The 19,822-nt window shown below is 41.2% G+C and overlaps 2 long non-coding RNA genes across 4 annotated transcripts; both read right to left on the bottom strand.

Moving 5' to 3' along the window:
- Positions 1-4,625: 4,625 nt before the first annotated feature.
- Positions 4,626-13,304, bottom strand: LOC118935149 (uncharacterized). 3 transcript variants are annotated; one of them, XR_008995024.1, is made up of 6 exons: positions 13,060-13,304; positions 12,526-12,650; positions 8,179-8,340; positions 6,848-6,987; positions 5,631-5,765; positions 4,626-4,935 (listed from the first exon to the last, which is right to left on the bottom strand). It is a non-coding gene; the product is annotated as an uncharacterized LOC118935149 (long non-coding RNA). The 3 variants fall into 3 exon arrangements; XR_008995025.1 differs by lacking the exon at positions 13,060-13,304 and adding an exon at positions 12,844-13,005; XR_008995026.1 differs by lacking the exons at positions 12,526-12,650; positions 13,060-13,304 and adding an exon at positions 12,724-13,004.
- Positions 8,351-12,431, bottom strand: LOC130681757 (uncharacterized). Its single transcript, XR_008995029.1, has 3 exons — positions 11,363-12,431; positions 8,591-9,045; positions 8,351-8,549 (listed from the first exon to the last, which is right to left on the bottom strand). It is a non-coding gene; the product is annotated as an uncharacterized LOC130681757 (long non-coding RNA).
- Positions 13,305-19,822: the final 6,518 nt, after the last annotated feature.

The following is a 19,822-nucleotide window of genomic DNA, read 5'->3' as shown; positions in this document are numbered from 1 at the left end:
AACAGCTCACATTTAAAATAAAGAAGTTTAGGAAAATGATTTAAAAAGTCCACTTGCAATAAATATATATGACTTTTTGGTTTATATTACATATATTACTTACAGAATTCAAGTGTTGATAGATTTGATCGGTATTCTAAAGAATGCTAACTGAGAATTGCACTGATTAGAGTGGAAGATAATTAACTGAACAGATAAAAAGAATATGTGTGCTTTTTAAACAGTTAACCACTGGGGAAATATTTTTAGAATGCTGGAATGCAGAAAGCAGGTTTTCTGCCAACATGGGATATAACTCTTTGATTTGGCCAGTAGCTTTACCTGCTTAGGTAATTATGCAGGAAGACAAATCCAGCAGAGTAGACTTTATTTTCTCCCCAGGTTTGGGGACTAAACACAAGCCATCAGTTGTATATTTGCTGACACTGGTGAGATGGGTGACATTAGTTGGGAAATAGTATAGTACTGTATGTAATAAAAGTGGTCACGCTATATCTCAAAGTGAATTAGGTATTTGTGACCATATGATGTACTCATATTGTCCAATATATTTTAAAGCCTCCTTTAAAAACAGATGGTCTAAATTTGTTTATTGACTTATGTTTTATAAAGTAATATTAAGTTTGCAATCCATGTTCACCCAGGCTGACTCTGTAGTAAGGCTAGTGAAAAAGCAGTTACTGATGTAATTACTAATGCAACCTCTCAACTATCTCAAAGTAGTTAAGTTTCCTTTTTTTATATATTAAGCATATTGATTATGGATGTTGACATAGTAGCACAGTGTCCCGTACACAGCAGGTGTTTCATAAATATTTATTTATACAGAGAAGCATATTGTAGTTAACATGCTACATTTGACCAGTTTCATATAATTGAGTCTGTCACTTACTATGCATTTAACTTAGGACATTGCAAACAATGCCATTTTCTACCTTAGTTGTATAGAATTTGTAATGGGAAGATTTCAGTGAATTTCTGGCTTGGTGACATCTCTTTCAAAACCATGCTAAGTTTTTAGAACAGCTGAGCCAGTTAATAGAATGCTAATGGAGCCAAGGGTGTGTGCTTGATTCTTAACAGGACAAACTGGCAACCCACAGAGGCAATCTATGTTGTGACCAGAGGCTGCACTCTGAATGTCTGCAGCAACTTCACCATCAGATGAGCCATCACTGATCACAAATGGAATAGGCTTAGGCAGCAATCCCTCAGCAATGGAAAAGAAATGATTCTCAAGGGCCCAATTTGTTACTTCCTCTGCAGGCCACAGATAATGTACCTCGAAGCTCTTGAAGCTTACCATTTAAGAAGCCTATAACCAAAAAGCTAAGTGGGAACACTTAAGTTGCTTCTTGTAAATCTCTTAATAATCAATGCAAATATTCCATTCAAATTTGATCTGTTCAACACATTTGACATCTCAGACTCACCACTTTTGTTTTGCTGGCTTACAACTTGTTACTGATATTCCCTACACTCACAGTATGGCAATACCAACAACTGATTAGCCTTGAGTGTCAGAAGTCTGAAGTAGCACAGGATTATCACTGTGGGTTGACATTTCAATTTTTACAAAAATCTTACTACATGGTGGTTAATTTCAGGGAATGAGGCTGTTCTGAATTTTCACTTAATGAATGAAAATGTGTTAGACCAATCTTCATCATAATTTCAAACCTTATTTTTTCTGTCTGTATCTAGGACAAAAGAAATGTTACTTGCCTCTTGTTTCTTAATATCCTTACTGTGGAGGGTGATTTAGGACATTTTCCATTGTGGCTGAAAGACCTGGAGCTTCAAGTGAGGTACGTTTAATTCCTGGTGGAAAGAAGAAATATGAAAAAATGATGTAGTTCTCCTTCCCAGGCTGCCGTAATACCTAGACTTACGATAGTCAAGGATGCACTTATTTATGCAAGTTAAGGCTAGTATCTCCAAGTACAAGGTGCCTTTTATGAAGTCTCAAAAAACTTCCAGTGACTCACCACTGCCCTCAGGGACAAGCCTGGACTCCCTACCTTCTGGCCCTGAATTACTTTGTCAGCTTAATCTCCCATCACTCCCCCTGCCCCAGAATTGCACTGTTGTGCATTTTATTCAGTAGGAAGGGGGAACCACTGAGGACTTTTGAGTAGAGGAATTATAGATTTAAAGCTGTATTTCAGGAAGATTACATTTACAGCAAAATGCAAGATAGGCTAATTAGAGGAAGAAGAGATTGGAGGCAAGTTATTGCAGTAGGTAAGAGCAGGGGTGGTGCCAATGGAAAAGCTTTTGAGAGAGTTTCAGGAGATAGATTGGACAAAATGTATCAGCTTTTAGATGTAGAATATGAGCAACAGGAAAGAGTCAAAAATGACTTAGGTTTTGTGTCTGGATAAAAGGAGGTACAGAGAACAGGTTTGGGGGCAACTGGAAGATGATGAATTTGGTTTTGTGCATATTGGATTTGAGGTGTCCATTGGCCACCCAGATGGGGACACCCTAGCTCTCTGGGTGTGTGAGTAGAATATGCATGGGAATCTTTTGCAGACTTAGCTAATCTCTGGTCCAGCCCTGGGAAGATGGGAAACAGGATGCATTTTTACGTCTGGGGAGAAAGGATAGCATTAGAAGACTGAGATCGTTCTGGGGAGAATTCTTTACACTGGGACTCCCAAATAAGCAGTATGCCAGGAACTTACTGTGCCTATTAGTATAGGCAGCCACAGCAGGGACTCTAACTTCCCTATGCTCTGCAAATTCCAGAGGGCCTATTCACCCAGCAATCACTCAAACATGTGGGATACCAACTTTTACAATTATGAATTATTTTATATCCTCCTTTATCAAAATAATCATGGATTTTATAACCAGGAAAAAAACATAACTTGGAAAACTGTATGGCAAAACTATAATTATTTAACTGAAAGAAAACAGAATAATTATGAACATTGCTCATTTTCTTACCTCCATCATTTAAAGGATATAATATTTTAGTTGCTTCTTTATCTTTCTGTGTGGTTTAACATTCAAGAAAAAAAAACATTCATTAGTAATTAAGCTTCTAAGACAGACTTTTGTTGACTCAGAGCAATCAAATTAATACAGTATCACCACCCATCTTCCATCCCCTACCTCTCTCCTAAACTCTGGTCTCAATGCTCATACATATCATCAACCTCTTGGACGGATCTCTCTCACAGGTACCTAAACTACGTAGTTCAAAATGAAGTTTATCATGTACTTGTGTACTCCCATCTTTCCAAATTTGCTCCTTCTTTATCTTCTATATTTTCGTTAAAGGCATAACAGTCTATCCAGTCTAATCTAATGCTTATTGAGCATACTGATTGAAATCAAAGTAAGATATAATTCCTGACCTCAAGGAGTTTATCATCTGGCAGAAAACACAAGTATGATACAGTATAATGAGTTCTGAGATAGAAGTAAGCCTGAACACTATAGGAGCACAGACAAAAGGCATCCCACTTCAAGAAAACCTATACACAAAAATTAAATCATCATTGTCATCTCGCTCTCTCTGGAACCACACATCTATTGAGTCACCAAATCTTGACATAATCTGACTCTGAAATATCTTAAATCTGTGGCCTCTGGTTCACCCTCATTGTCACTGCCTTAGCTTGGGCCCCTATTATTTTTATCTGGACTGCCCCAGTAGATTCAAAACTATCTTGCCTCTAATCTCTACTCTTTATGTATCTATGTCACACACTGCAACCAGACTATCCTTTTAAAACCCAAATCATTCTTATTTCACATCCCTACTCAAAACCCTGCAATGGCTTCCTACTATTGAGAGGATAAACTCGTACTTCAGCAAGGAATGTAACGCTCTGACTTCAGCCTGTCTCTTCAGGCTCTGCCCCCCACTGCCCTGCCTTTGCTGGCTTGCATTTCCATGCTTTCACTTAACACTTTTAACATCTGGCTGCAATACTGCCTCACTATATTCTCACATCTATTCATCTAGACACTTCCCACTCACATTTCAAGACCTAATTCAATTAAGCCCTCCTTTAATAAAGCCTTATTAGACCTCTCTAGGCAGGACTAGTCTCTAAATCTTCTGGGCTCCCACCACACTTTGTACAAATCAAAACTCTCCTCTCACATTACTGTAAGGACTTTTGCTTGTGTGTGTCTGATCCCTGGACAGTGAGTTCCCATGAGCAGTGATGATGTCTTTCCCATCTTTGTATCCTATGTCACCTACCTTTCCCCTCTTCCCTTCCTTCTAGCTTAGCAAAGGGCCTGGCCCACACAGGTTCTCAATAAACATTAGCCGTCATCATCATCAGTTAGTTTCTGCTAAGCTACAGGTACATTTAAGGTGAAGCTGACCCAGAACTTTATCTGCAAGGGAGAGGGTCCAGACCTTGTAGGACCCCATTATCTCTGACTGCTCAGCACCATGCCAGTGAAGGGGATAGCTCATATTAATAAAAGTTAACCAGATAAAGTAATGATCAATACAAAGCGTCTGAGTACCTTTTGTACCTTTTGTTCTGCTGTGTTACTCTGTATGTCATGCTGAGGAGGTAACAAAGTTGATGAATGTTTGGCAGAAATCTTCATAAAACTCTGAGAGTAATGAGCTGGTCCTAAAAGTAAAGGAAAGGGAAATCATAGAATTTTTAAACAACTTTATTGAAGTATAGCTGAAGTCCAATAAGCCATACATATTTAAATATATCATTTGTTCAGTTTTGACATATGTATAAATTCATGAAACCATCACCACAATCCAAGTAAACATTTCCATCACCTCCAGGTTTTCCTTGTGCCCCTATAGTTTATGTTAAAAGCTCACTCTTCCTTCCGGTTAGCTATTTCTCTAATTTTTTAATGTTGTTCCTTAACTCTTGCTTCTCTTCTTACATCTTCTCTAATCTTTGCCCCAAGTAACATTTCCTTTGTCTTCCATTCCTAAGGAGCACACTGTTATACTAGTTAGCAGGGGATCTCTTTCATAGTCTTTAAAAAAATTATTTTGTCAATAAGCAAATTAGATCAAATCAAGGGCCTTAAAGAAATCAGGTCAACCATAATGAAAATCTTATATGGCCTTAGAATGGGCTTGAACTTACTGCTCTGTATTGGGAATATGTTGGTGGATGCAATGGAATGGCAAAAGCAAGAAATTATTTTGCTATTGGAAACTTAAGCATAAAACCTGGCTCCAAAGATGGACCTAAAAGGATTCTGGCAAGAGGGTTTTCCCTTATGGACTTGGGGGTTATCTCATATGTACTTTGTTGCCTTTAAATGCATTTTGACAGAGAAACTAAATAAATAACCTAGTCTGAATTTTGAGAGAATGCAGGCATAATTATTTTTCACTAGAGTTAAATTCTAAAACTATAAGAGCAGATGAGGTGTGACTGTTATGCAATGGACATATAATTTGCGGAATAAGTCTCATTATGTTAAGTAAAAGCTGTGGATTATAATAGTGATTAATGCTTAATAATGGCTTATGTTTTTAAAGTAGTATTTTTAGTAGCAGTTTATTTTTTAACACCTGAAATAACTTCAGGTAATATGGTGGGACTGCTAGAAATGTTTACAAATAAAACCATACACAATTTCTCCTTCGGTATTTAAAGTTTGGTGACTCTCACCTCTTCAGCTTGTCTACAGAGACTAAGTTTTCTTCCAATGTGGTCATAATGCCGTCTTCCTTTATTCGGAGTTTGGTCTGTTTTTCTGCCATGTGGTCAACCTTCCTTAATTCCCTACTAATCAAGTCTAAATATCTAAGTGAAAGTGCAAACATAAGTGAAGCTAAACTAAGTGTTTCCCTCATGAGGATATTATCTATTTTCATATTCCCAAACCACCATCTGGGTTGCTTTTTATTTTCTGAATTACAGGAAATGTAGAGTTTTTAAGGGACCTAACCTGATTCACCACCTCACCATGCTGCACTCCTGTTACTGGACTCCCGTTATTGTGGCCGGGGCAGTGGCAAAATGTGGAACAGAGTGATTAAAAGCATTTTACACAGAGATTGTTCATAACTCAGACGAGTTTGGGGAACATGAGTTTTCAAAGACTGCTGAAATCAACTAAGGGACTGACTTCAAAAGAGAAGTAGATTTGAACTTCCTTTAAAAGTACGTGGGTACTGGCTTCTTTGTAATTGCCAAATCCCTGTATGAGCTCTCATGTACAGATAGGTCTGCAGACTACCACTCTGGGACACTGGTAGATCAGTGTGTATTCTGGCATATCACGGCATTAATCCATGGAATGTGAGAGTCCAGTGATGGGGACCTGGCTCTCACCCTTGGTATAGGAGAAAGAGAAAGAACTATAACTCATCCCTTTGTCTCCCAGGGTATACACTTGACTTCTGCATGGTAACACTGAATGTGTGTGAGTAATAACTAAATGAACATTACAGTTGGTTGAGGATCACCTGTTTATATCAGCATAAGATCAAGTTATAGCCACTCTCCCTTTTGGGCCTTGCCGTCATTTCCTTAAACTTAAGTTTGAAACATGATAAAAACACCTTCTTTCCCTCTGTTACTATGGGCTTGGGTTTTCCAAGCTCAGGGATTTTTACTTTGGATTTCTCCTTCAAATATCCGTTTGGCTTACCTCTTGGGCTCCTAGTGACTCCAGTTTTTCAGGCAGAAACTCTCCTCCCTAGCCTTGGTACCAAGGTTCCCAGTCCCTGTTACCTCTTAATCTCCTTTCCTTCTCTCTACATTGAAAACTCTAGGGGGTTAAATAGTGTCTAATACTTTTTCCATTCTGCTTTCAGTTTTTTCTAGTCCTTTTACACCTTTCTGGGGTAAACAATGTATCCACAAATGAGCTTTGGTCGTACCTGTGCTTGGTTAACAGCTCTTGATCTGAAGCTGCCTGTCTATTTTTGTGTAACAGCCATTGTTGGAAATATGCATTCTCACAATTGTCATAGCCTGCCTTGGTGTCAAACAACTTATTTCCTTGTTTTTCAATTGTTTTCTGAGAGGAGAAAAAAAAGAATTAAAGTTTTACTCTTGGCCAGAAATACACCTGTCCTCAGATATGCCTTCTTATGGTGAGGGCTTAGTAACTTCCTGGTAAACTTGGTACCTTTACAAATGGTTAATTCTGTTAACGTGCATTTAAGTCTAGAGTGGCTCCCTTTCAGGTAAGTGAAAATTTCTCTCTGTAAATGAAAAGGGTCTCGTTTTTATCTCTTACAGATCTCTAGAGATCTTGTAACCTAAATATTTCTAGGTCAAAACATTAAAAGAAAATATTCTGCAGAGGACCAAACCTTTCTTCCAAACCCTACATAAATACTTTCTTACAGGCCCCAAATAAAACAAATTTCGGTATTTAACTTACTTGTTCTCTTACGTAGTTTCTTTCAAAGTCTAATTTTAAACTGGTCAGATACTCCCTGTACTTATTTAATTCCTTCAAGGTACAGATGATATATAAAAACAAAAACCAAAATGTAAATAAAAAGTTGTTACAATCACAAAACTCTCCAGAGAACAGTCATAAAACATTCATTTTAGTAACAAGTTTGGGGTCAAGGCTAATAATCGCACATTTTGGCAACTCTTTGGAAGGTAGTAGCTCTCTAACGTTGCTGTATCACCAGGAAATTTCTATCTAAATAACATTATTTCAATAATATGGTTTACATCATAATCGGGAATTTATATTTCCCCAACAAATTTGTTATTAAAACACCACTACAATGATGTTTAACCCCCAGAAGGATTTATTCTATCAAGCTGTATTGTGCTAGGTTTCCACATTCTCTGTAGTCTTCTCAAAGGGTATAGGAAATATTCCTTGACAGATATGCAGTGTGACATTATTACTTTTAGAGCCAGAGGAAAGGCACTACAAGACAGCTGGGAGAAAAATACATAAATAAATGTGTGCGTGTTTATATCTTTACATACTCAAATCATATGGTGCCTATCTTTTGCTGTTATCAAAAGAGAAAGGTCAAGTGGGAACACACAGTTATTTAGAAACAACAGCTGCCTGATTTCTCTTTACTGAAATACTGATTAATTAAAATTGAGTTTTCTATTAGGTTTCCTTTATTGGTCAACTAAAGTTGATACAGGGTCCCAGTGAGGTACAGAAACAAGTGTCTAACAAGTCCCTAGGTTTTTGCTGGTTAACAGGAAATAGGATTCAACCCACTTTATTACTGCTGGTGGTGTAGCCGCACTTCTTTCATCTCTGGACGGTGTTTCTTCACTTACAGTGTGTTTTTGAACGTGGAGTGTGTAGGCTTTTATAGCTGGTTTCCAAAAGTCGACAATAAGGATCAGACAGGTTAAAATCATAAGAAGGTTGATAAAGCTGTCAACACAGAAATTCAGTAGTATTGCATATGTAAAATTGAATGAAATCACACTTTTAAACCTCAGTTTTTTGAAATGATTAGGTTATTCATTGAAAATAAAACATACCAGCAGAATCTGAAGTGAAAGATTACAGACAATGGACTGATCTGGGTAAGTCTAACTGCTTTTCTATTCCTCTCTCTCTCTCTCTCTCTCTCTCTCTCTCTCTCTCTCTCTCTCTCTCTCTCTCTCTCTCTTTTTTAAACCAGACCTGTCTTTAGGCTGGAGGTGGTAGCCTCAACCTCAGCCCAATACCTGAACATTGAGATGTGGCCCTAAGAGTTCCTGCAAGATAGGTAGGAGGCTTCATATGTAGGTAGAGGGGCAGACAGCATGGGCACGATAGGGTTATAGCTTTCATTTCCCACTTAAGAGCTTCCTTTGTAAGTTTCTGACCACTTGATTGATGCCAGCCTCTTGTCTCTCTCTCCCCCAAGGGACCTATCTCAGCAATCTGGCCTTGCTGACCACCAATATTTCCTTAAAAAAAGGCAAAAAAAGATATCCTTCTGGGCAATGATTTAATTTACAGTGAGACTAGACAGGAAGCCCATATCTTTCCTAGAAGGAAACAACCAAAGGTGACGGCAATTGATACAATGCAGCAATTAGTGCATTGATTATTGGATTCCTCCTTTTAGATGTCGACTTTTGACTAGACCTATCAAGAAAGAAAAAAATTCCATTTGTTCAGGCCAGGATAAGCTTTCTTATCATCAATTAAAATAACTGGATTCCCTGACCTGAAAAGTGTCTCTGTTAATCATCACTATTATATCACTATCACTATTATATCATCACCAGTGGAAGATCATAGGGTAGACTTTTAAAAGTACGCAAATTGTCCTTTACACCTAACAGGTTATCTTTTCTTGAAAGCAAAATGTCTAAGTTAATTGGTAAAGTATTTATTATTAACTTTACCATAAAAACAATTTAAGGAGCTTTTCAAACAGTTGCTACCCAAGTATGGTATACTAACAAGCAAATAATTTATATATAAATTACTTGAGAATAAGTTTAATATCAAAATGTTGGCATAGGAGATGAGTTGTCAGGTTTGGACTGATGCATAGCTAAGGACAGGTAGCTTTGTTACATTTTAATATTATTGAAAATAAGATAGAATGCTACCATTTTGCTTCCACTTGCATTCAAAACAATCTGAAAGACCTTTAAATTCCCTGTTTCCATATGCTCTGCTAAAGTGGTCTGAAGTTCAGGAAGCAGCAAGGTGAGGTGAAGGAGCATGGCCTAAGAGTCAGGAGACAGGGGTCCTGGTCTGAATTCTGGTACTGTCTACCTGTGACCTTAGATAAATCTTGGCTTTACCTCATAAGGTAGTCATGAGTTAAAAAAAAAACAAAAACTAAAGGTATAAATATAAAGTCTTAGTTCCTTGAGGAGATCCTGCTAAAACACAAAGGATCCCACAAAGTTAGCCTTCAAAGGAATTGAGTGTAGTGTCTGATCATGATTAAATGCATACATTTTAGAGGATTCAATATAATAAAGTATAGAATCAGTGCAATTAAATATGGAAAAAATCTGGAAATTATAGGTAGATAACAGATGAATAACAGAGGTACAGAATAGCAATATGGAAAATAGAAGATATTTGAGGAAGAAACCAACAGAGAGGGCTGAAGTTACACACTAAGGAGTATTATTACTTGTAGTGGAACAGGTTTTGAGTATGTTTAAGGAAAGCTAATTTATGGGAGTGTGACTCAGTCAATTTCTGTGAGGTTGGCATATATTTAGTAGAACATATTGGTTTTTTTCAAAGGATAAGTTATATTGCTTTCCAGCAATACACATTTAAAAAGTATACTAGACAAGTATCAGAAATACTAAAGGAGCCCCTATTCATCCTTGCTGACACTCTAGATAGTGGAAGGATAAGGATGTCAGAATAATTCCTGTAGAACCCTTTGCTATTGTGATCAAAGCACACAACCACAAAGTTCTGAACTTCCTTCAGGCTTGGCCTGGAAGCTAAGGACAGGGAGGGAGTGTTAGGTAGAGGACTTAAAATGTATAACAATATGAGTGCTGTATACTAAGTCCCTAGCAGTACTGACTCAGTGCTGAGTGAGAGTGTGCAGACCAAGGTCAATTAAATTTTAAGGGAAGGTGAGATAACTGGGGGTTGTGACACTTGGGAAAGGTTTCATATAACAGCTTTTCAGAGATGGCTCAAACCAAAGGTCAGGAAGGAGAGGAGGAGGGTACATGCCAGTGAGACAGGGACCACTGATGTAGTCAGAGTAGCGTGAGGGCCTCCGGAGGGGGCAGGGCTAGATATTTGCAGTCAGAGCAATGTAACTACATGCAAAGAACCCCCCACACACACTAAAACTCTATGTTGAACATTAAGCTCTAGAATCATTCTTCAGTGAGATCAGTTAATATTCCGCAGATAAAGAAGAGTAGCACATGTTTTATTATGCTAATCATTTGTAACCATGTATAAGATTCACTTTAGCATACTAAAAGGCCCAGGTCTACGTGCTGTCTTTCCTCCTTCACATCTGAGGAGGTGATTTTGCACACTGAGCAACTAACTGAGCGTGCAGCCCCAGCTATAGATGATATGGTAAAAGGCAGGAAGAATTCCATCTTAAAAGATTGCATTTTAACACCCAGGAAGTTTAAGAGGCAGGATTCTTTAGCAAATAGACAATACCTCAGCCCACCTTGAGGGCTGGGCAGGCAGCCTTTTGATATGCTCCCAGACCAAGATGCCAGTATCCCAGAAAGAAATCCAGGCAGGAAATTCCTATTTTTAATACTCAAGGACCACTTAACAAGTCCACACCCCGAAGCTTTTTTTCACGTTCCCAAATATCCTCAACTGCCTATAAAACCCCTAGACAACACACCACTACGGAGTCTCTTGTCCCCTCCTGGCGTGAGCCGGGAACTCTGGCCTTTCACTTTATCTCTAAATAAAAGCCTGTACCTTGCTCTCCTACCTTGAGTGTTTGTGAAGCTCATTCTTCGGCTTTGTGAAAAAGAATCCCGGCATCACCAGGTTTCTGGAGCCAGAAGGGCAAAGGCACAGAAGTAGGAATTAGTATATTTTGTGTGGCTAGGCAGAAAAGACCCCAGTCTTCCTGGGTTAGAGACAAGGCTGAATTAGGTGGCTGAGGCATATCACAGGGCCATCTATCATTAAAGTGAGGTTCAGACACTAAATACTTCAACTCATTTAACTTCACTTGGTGTGTGAAATTGAAGCTGACTCCGAAGCAAAATCATAGTAATGTTGATGCCGGGGTTCTTGTTTGCGGAGCCGAAGAATGAGCTTCACAAACAGTCAAGGTAGGAGAGCAAGGTACAGGCTTTTATTTAGAGGTAACAGTGAAAGGACAAAGCTCCTGGCTCACGCCAGGAGGTGACAAGAGAGTCCGTAGTGGTACGTTGTCTGGGGGGATCTATAGGCAGCGGAGGATTTTTCGAGAACATGAGAAAAACTTAGGGGTGTGGACTTGTTAAGTGGTCCCTGAATATTTAGAATTAACTTAACACAAGCAACTTCTGAGATACCAGCCTCTTGGTCTGGGGTCATATGAAACAAGGCCACCTGCTCAGCCCCCAGGGTGGGCTGAGGTATTGTTTGCTAAAGAGTAAGTGAAGAATTTCTAACGTCTTAACTTCTTGGGTATTAAAATGCAATCTTATCTTTAAGGTGGAATCCTTCCTGCCTTTTACTGTGTTGTTTATGCCTGGGCTTACTTGCTAAATTAGTTGCCCAGTTTGCAAAATCACTTCATCAGATCTGAAGGAGGAAAAACAGCACGTAAGCCTGGGCCTTTTAGTATGCTAAAGTGAACCTTACACATGATTATAAATGGTTAGCATAATAAAACTTGTGCTACTCTTCTTTATCTGGGGAACATTAACTGATTTCACTGAAGAATGATTCTAGAGCTCAATGTTTAATATAGAGTTTTAGTAGGGGGGTTTCCTTGCATGTAGTTACATTGCTCTGACTGCAAATATCCCGCCCTGCCCCCTCCGAAGGCCCTCACCCTACTCTGACTACATCCACTGTCCCTGTCTCAGTGTTTCCAGTTTAATAGGAAACTGAAAAGGGTAAAGAAAATCATTTTGGCACTATGAAAACGTAGTTTACCTTTTCACTTATATCTGTAGTGTAGAACACATTATTGCTTCCTGGGATAACAGGCAGTTTAACCACAAGAGTAAGATCCAATAGATCAGCTGCTCCGACCTCTGGAGTGGGTTTTTTTGCGAGCTCTGTCAAATCCAAGTTTAAGTTTGTCTGTTTGCCCCCTAGAATTACCCTTTGAGTTCAGACCAGTCTACTCACCCTTCAGTGGGCTAATACGTATCTCCAAGTAAACCAAAGAATCACGCACTCTAGGTTCAAAGAACCCTCTCCGCCGACAACCCGGAAGACCTCCCAGCTTTCCCGGGGCACCAGCCCTACCTCCGGGCCCTCCCCACGACCAATCGTTGCCAGAGGCAGCGCTGGCTACTACCGTCGGCTCGGAACGGAGCCAGGAAGTCAGAAGCTAGGTCGCCCAGGACCCCCGCCTTTCTCCTGAGCTCTGCTGAGGTCCCCGCCCCTCCCGTCGGCACGCACTCCCAAGACCCCGCCCACAGCTCAGGAGGAGGGCGAGGACGGCCGACTAGCTCCACTCACGTTGTCGCACTGCTCCGTGCCTGCAGTTCGGCTGCAGGCGGCTGCCTTAGTGGCCGCGGCTTTGGCAGCCTTGCGGCAGTTGCCGACATACAGATCCATGGCCACCCATCAGCTCCCAGGGGCCCGGGGGGCTGGGGCGGCAATCCGTCTTCCTTTCTCTCCTCACTCGCACCTTTCCCGCTCTAAGCCCAGATCAAGTCTGGGCCGCCAGGACAGTGGTCAACAAGGTAACGCGTTCCCCAGGCCACGCCCCCAACTATGTCGCAGGCAGAAGCGATGACGTCCTCAACAGATGTCTCCCGCGCCGGCGTCGCACTCCAGGGAGGGGAGGAGGAGCCATGGCCCTCGCTTCCAGAACCTTGGGCGCATGCGCAGGACCCAAGACTCGGGGTTTAGAATCCTCAAGAGTTGGGAAAGTGGTCCCAAACGCTTGGTGTAAGAGGGCCACAGCTGAGATTCCCTTTATATCTGCAACCAGCACCCACTCCTTTAAACTAAACCACAATGTATCAAGTTTTGCTAGTGGGCAGCTGGGTGTAATTCTAATCTTTCTTGGTTCCCCAAGGAGCAATGTCGTTTCGTGATTGGCTTGTTTCATTTAGCCTAATGCCTTCAAGGTTCATTCCTGTCATAGCATGAGGTAGGATTTATTGACTTTTTAAGGTTCAATAATGTTCTATGATATGTATGTACCACATTTTCTTTATTCACTCAACCATTCATGGACATTTAGGTTGGTTATTGTGAATAGTGCCGCTATAAACATAGGTGTGCAAATGTCCCTTTTTGAGACCGTACTTCAATTTCCTTGGATAAATACCCTGAAGTAGGATTGCTGGATCATATAGTAACCCTATTTTTAATTTTTTTGAGGTCTATACTGTTTTCCGTAGTGCTTACATATTTTATAATCCCACCAATGGGGGGTAAAGGGAGAGGGGTGCAGATTTGTTGTAAGACCACCTGCCCTGCCCCCAAAGTGGGCTGGGTTGTTGTCTGTTTGCTAAAGAGTGAGTTAAGAATCTTACTTCTTGACTTCTTGGGCTGTTTATAGTTGGGATTGCTTACCAAAGTAGTCTTTTGCCTAGGTTGCAGATTACTTGATTAGGACTAAAGAAGGGAAAACAGCACATAGGTACAGTTAAAATGAGCTTGGCCTTTAACAGGCTAAAGCAAATTTTACAGTGTCATGATCTAACTGATACAGTGAAGTCACAAGTTATGCTGAGATACTCTTCTTTATTTGCAGAACACTCAGACATTCCAGGCCAAGTCGCTCCTGGCCTTTTGAGCTTTAATGATCTCACTGAAGATGTCCATATTCCTAGTCTGGTCTCTTTACCCTAGAGAATTAGTGTGACTCTGACTTTGCATAATGCTTAATGCAGAGTTTCTATAGGGACTTATTTGCACATTGTTACATTGTTTTGACTGTAATTATCCTGCTTTGCTTTTTTTCTGGAGGCCCTCACCCTACTCTGGGACCCTACTAAACCTATGGTCCCTGTCTCACCTGCAGCCTTGACATTCAATCCATCCCTACACCCTACAGCTTTTGCCTCCTATATAGTTCCCCCAGTTCCCGTTCCTTCTACCATTGCTCTAGTTGAGCCAGTCCTCATTTCCTGTCCACACCATCATCACAGACTCCTAATATCTTTCTTCTACCTCTCCAATCCATCTTTTATTCTGTCACCAAAGTTATCTTTCTAAACTGCAAACAGATCATGTGTTTCCCCTGCTTCAAGCCCCCAATGCCGTCAGGAAGGCTGAAAACAAAGCACAAAGTGTTTTTGTGACTTGGTCCCTGTCTACATCTCCAAGGCACTAGTTTACCACCTCTCAAACTTGACCCTACAGTAATACAGAGCTGGTTTTAGTTGGTCCTCTTCATACGGCCTGCTGGTTCATGACCCTGTGCCTTTGCTCATGGTGTCCCCTCTGCTTTGCATGACTATGCCCCTTCTTTGCCTGGCTAATTCTGGGGCTTCAGCTGGAATGCATGGGATAATTGGGCTCTCTCTCTCTGAGTTTATTTTATCCTCTAGGAGGTAAGGCTATGATTCTCCATATGGTAGTCTTAGGTTTCCCAGCAGTGAGAAAGAGTAAGCCCCAAAGTGCAAGTACTTTCAAGATTTTGCTAGCATCACACTGGCCAAAGCAAGGCACATGGCTAAGCCCAAAGTCAATATAGGGAAAGATTAACCAAGGGCATGTATACAGAGAAGGGTTGTTCATTGGAGGTGATTAAGGCAACAGTATAGAATACCTGTTCGTCCCTATGACTCATGTTCCTCCTATATGCAAAATACAGTTAACCTCTCCCAAGATCCCGAAAGTTTCATCCAATTGTAATGTCAGCTCAAAGTCCAGGATTTTGTTATCTACAATCATATCCAGTGGTAGCTTCTTATTTCAAAGAACTCTGAACTATAAAACAATTTTCATTAATTATCTATTGCTATGTAACAAGTGACCCCTACACTTAGTGGTATACAACAATACAAAATCATTTATTACCTCCTGGCCTCTATTTCAGACAGGGCATCAGAGGGTACAGCTTGTCTCTGTTCCATGATGTCTAGGGCTTCTGTTGGAAGACTTGAAGGTGGAGGCTGGAATCATCTTAAGGTTTTGTTCACTCACACGTGTGACAATTGATGCTAACTGTTGGCTAAGAGCCTATCTGGGGTTGTCAGGCAGAACACCCACACTTGGTCTCTCCATATTGACTGGGCTTCCTCACAACATAGTATCTGCATTCCAAGGGCAAGGAGAGAGAGAGAGCGAAATAAAAAGAGGGAGCGTGTAGGGCAAAGGAAGGGCGGGGATGGGAAGAGAGGGTAGGGAACAAAGAGAGAGCCAGGCGAAAGCTATGTTGCCTTTTATGACCTAGCTTCAGAAGTCATGCAGCGGTCACTTTTATGACATTTCATTTGTTGAGGCATTTACAACACCCCACCCAGTTTCAAGGGGGAAGGAACATAGGTGCCACTGTCTTAATGGAGAGCTGACAATGTCAGATTGTGAGAATAGCATGTGGGATGATCTATATATTGGTATGATCACCTTTGGAAAAATATGATCTGCCAGACTAGTTATCTGCATAGGCCCCCCAACATATAATGGTGATACAAGGACAAGATAATGGCAATAAACACTCCCATTTGAAAAGCGAGGTACAAAGGAGGCCCTGGCCTACAACAATTCTGAAATCCATTTGGGCACATGTTACCAGGTCCCTTTACTCTTGGAGAAGAGAAATCCTTCATTAGATCCTGTTTCCGCTCTCTGGGAGTGGTTTCCTAGTCCACTGTTATGTATAGCTGTTATTTCTGTCCTCTGGCCTCTTGACTTTGTCCCGTGGGTCATACTTTTATATAAGAAATGGCCTGTGTTTGCTGCTTAGTCTCTTTCTCAGCCTTCTCCGTGACCACAGAAATCTGGGGGCCCAGGAGAAATCTGCAAACTGGGCCATCTCAGTCCCTCTTAGATCCGTTTGAATGCGTTTTTTTAGTTCAGCTCCCTTAAAAACCTTGTGGGTCTCATATGAACCTCATTTGAATCCACTCCATTGGGTGGAAGTTATACCCACAGCACTTTTTGAGACACGTTTCCTCTACTTTAGGTAGCATGTCAAGGGCTGTGGGACAATGCCCTTTGTCTATCTGAAAGGGTCTATTAGGCACAAACTCACCTCTTTCTGGGGTCTTCACAAAGGTTCTTACAGTTACACTCAATCTTTGCTGGCTTACTAAACTAGAGTTGTGAAGCACTTTTATTTTCTGATTCAGATAATCCTGGCTTTTCTATATTTCCTCTAAAATTCTGCTTGCAAAATCTGCTAAGCTCACCCATCTCTTTCTGCACAATATGATGTGCAGCTAAAAGTCAAATGACACTATCAATATTTTGCATGACCAGACATTTTCCTTAGCCAGATACACAAATTCAAATTCATACTTTTTTTTTCATCTTTGCTAACTCTTTTGCTACGACACGACATGGGATACCATTTTTCCAGCCTTCTATTGCAGTTTCCTCACCGCTTTTACAGCCACTATTATAGTTTGTTCACCCATTTCCCAGCCTTCACTAACAGTTTTCTTGCTGCTTTTCTAGTGCCCACCCACCACTCAGTCCCAAAGCAAATGTACCTGTTTTTTTTGTTTGTTTACAAAAGTACCTTACTTCCAAGTACCAATTTCATTGGTTTAAGATGTTTTTGCTTATGTATGTGGGGCCTCAGCTCTGAAGGTTGGAATAGCTGGAATGTCTGGGCCCCTCTTTCCACATATTCTCTTACCATCCTTCAGGGTTCACCCAGGAAAACAGAGCTACTATGTTTTGTGTAATAAAGACTTTAAAAAATAGGCATTGGGCCAGACTTGCATAACTTTGGAAGGAGTTGGAGGGTCAGAAGATCCCAGAAAGTGTCACTAAGCCACCGTGTGAAGCACTGGCATAGGTGGGCAAACAGGAGCTTTCAGGGACATCTGAGAAGCGAAGCATGTTTAGTTAGTGAAGTAAGACAGTGAAGGGGGAATTGGTGGAGAGATCTAAGGAAAGTTCGAGCTACTGTTCCTGTGGGCTCACAGCTAAGAATATGTTGGTGGTCCTCGTGGAACCTATAAACAACTCAACATGGAATCCTAAAAGCATGTTCGGATAATCCACAGAAAGGCAAAAGAGAGAAAGTAACAAGAAACAACAGAAACAGAGCTCCAAAATACATGAAGCAAAATCTGATAGACATGAGACAAACAATAGATAGATCCACAATTACATGTGGGGAGTTCAACACTCCTTTCTCAGTAATTGACAGACAATCAGTAAAGGGCATAGAACTGAACTACACTATCAACCAGCTTAACCCAATTGCCTTTTGCACAACACTCCACCTGACAGCAGCAAAATACATATTCTTTTCAAGTGCCATGGAATACCGGCAAAGATAGACCATATTCTGGGCCATAAAATGAATTTTAACAAGCTCACCAACATTTCAGTGATAAAGGTATGATCTTGGATGATATTATTAGTTGAACTGTATTCTCCCAAAAGATATGTTGTAAGTCCTAACCCCCAGTACCTTAGAATGTAACAGAATATGGAAATAGGGTTGTTGCAGATGTACTTAGTCAGGATGAGCTCATACTGGAGCTGGTTTGATGTAATGAATCAGAACTCAGGAGGAGAGAGGAAGGCATCCATATTTATGAGCAGCCCATTCTGGAGCGTCAAAGCCCAAGCAGATCAGTGAGGCTGTTTACGTGGAAGGGTGGTCTGGAATGGGGATTCAGAGCACGAGTAGGATGAGGGGGCTAGTGATGTAGAGAACGGCATGGGATGTCAGTCTGTCTTAGTTTTCTAGGTCTGCTGTAACAAGGTACCACAAACTGCATGGCTTAAGACAACAGAAATTTACTGTCTCACAGTCTTGGAGGCTATAAATCTGAGATCGAGGAGCTGACGGGGCCATGTTCCTTCTGAAATCTGTAGAGGAGTCCTTGACTCTGCCCAGGCAATTTTGGTGCTTCTTGGCTGGTGGCTGCATGATTCCAATCTTTGTTTTCATCGCCGTATTGAATTCTCCTGGCATGTCTCTGTCTTCACATGGTCATCTTATAAAGACCCCATTCATACTGAATTAGAGGCCTACTCTATAGCAGCATGGCCTCACTTGGCTATATCTAAATAAGGTCACATTGTGAGGCACTGGGGCTGAGCATTTAATATACCCTTTTCTGGGGACACAAATCAACCACTGACAGTCTGCCCCTTGGTCCCCCCTCACTGATGTTCTTCCCACATACAAAAATGCATTCACCCATTCCAATAGTCACTAAAGTCTTAATTTATTTTAGCAGCAACTCTAAGTCCAACATCTCATCTAAATATAACCTAAATTAGGTATGGCCCATCCAGGGGCAATAATCCTCTCCAGCTGTGGAACTGTGAAACCTTGAAAACAAGTTATCCACTTCTAAGATACAGTGGTGAGACAGGCATAGGATAAGTATTTCCATTCCAAAGGGAGAAACTGGAAGGAAAAAAGATGTCACTGGCTTAAAGCAGTTTGCAACACAATGGGAAAATCCCATTAGGATTTATGGCTGTAGAATAATTTTCTGTGGCTCAATCCATTGGGCCCACCTCCTCAGTCTTGCGTGTTCGCCTGCTCACTACCTAGAAAGAGGAGATGGAGGGGGTAAAAAGAGGGAGTAGGAAGGCAAGGCAGAAACCTCCTCCCCTCCACACACAAAGGCAACAACTACAGCAAATACAACTAATGACCTGAAAGACCTCAGAACAGACCACCTACATCCGGTGAAGAAGAGAAGAGCACACAGAGAAGGGTACAGTGCCAGAATCACAATCAATCTCCACAATCAGTCAGGAGCCCAGCCCTTCCCCGATCCTAGCCCAAAGGTGGGAAGAAGAGAAATGGAGCAGGGAGAGGATAGGCCCTCAGGACCTCTGCACACCTGGCCCTGGAGATCTGCTCCAGGTACGTTAGTCCACATTGCATTGGGTTTTGGTGATTAGCAGGGCTGGACACCAGGGACAGTTGGAGCCCTCTGGGAGGCTGAGACTCCAGCCACGTGTGGAGGACAGGCGCACTCTGGCAGTCCCTCGGAGACCCAAAACGTAAGCGGCTGTTTGAACGATTTGCCATCAGTGGAAGGAGTACCAGAGAGGCGAGGGTTGGACAGAGCTCCCTCCACAGGAGAAAAGGCAGGTGGATCACACCTTCCCAGCC

Source organism: Manis pentadactyla, chromosome X (genome assembly GCF_030020395.1).
Source record: "Manis pentadactyla isolate mManPen7 chromosome X, mManPen7.hap1, whole genome shotgun sequence".
NCBI classification, from domain to species: domain Eukaryota; kingdom Metazoa; phylum Chordata; class Mammalia; order Pholidota; family Manidae; genus Manis; species Manis pentadactyla.
The sequence above is the reverse complement of the archived record's forward strand: the minus strand, read 5'-3'. Positions and strand labels throughout refer to the sequence as shown.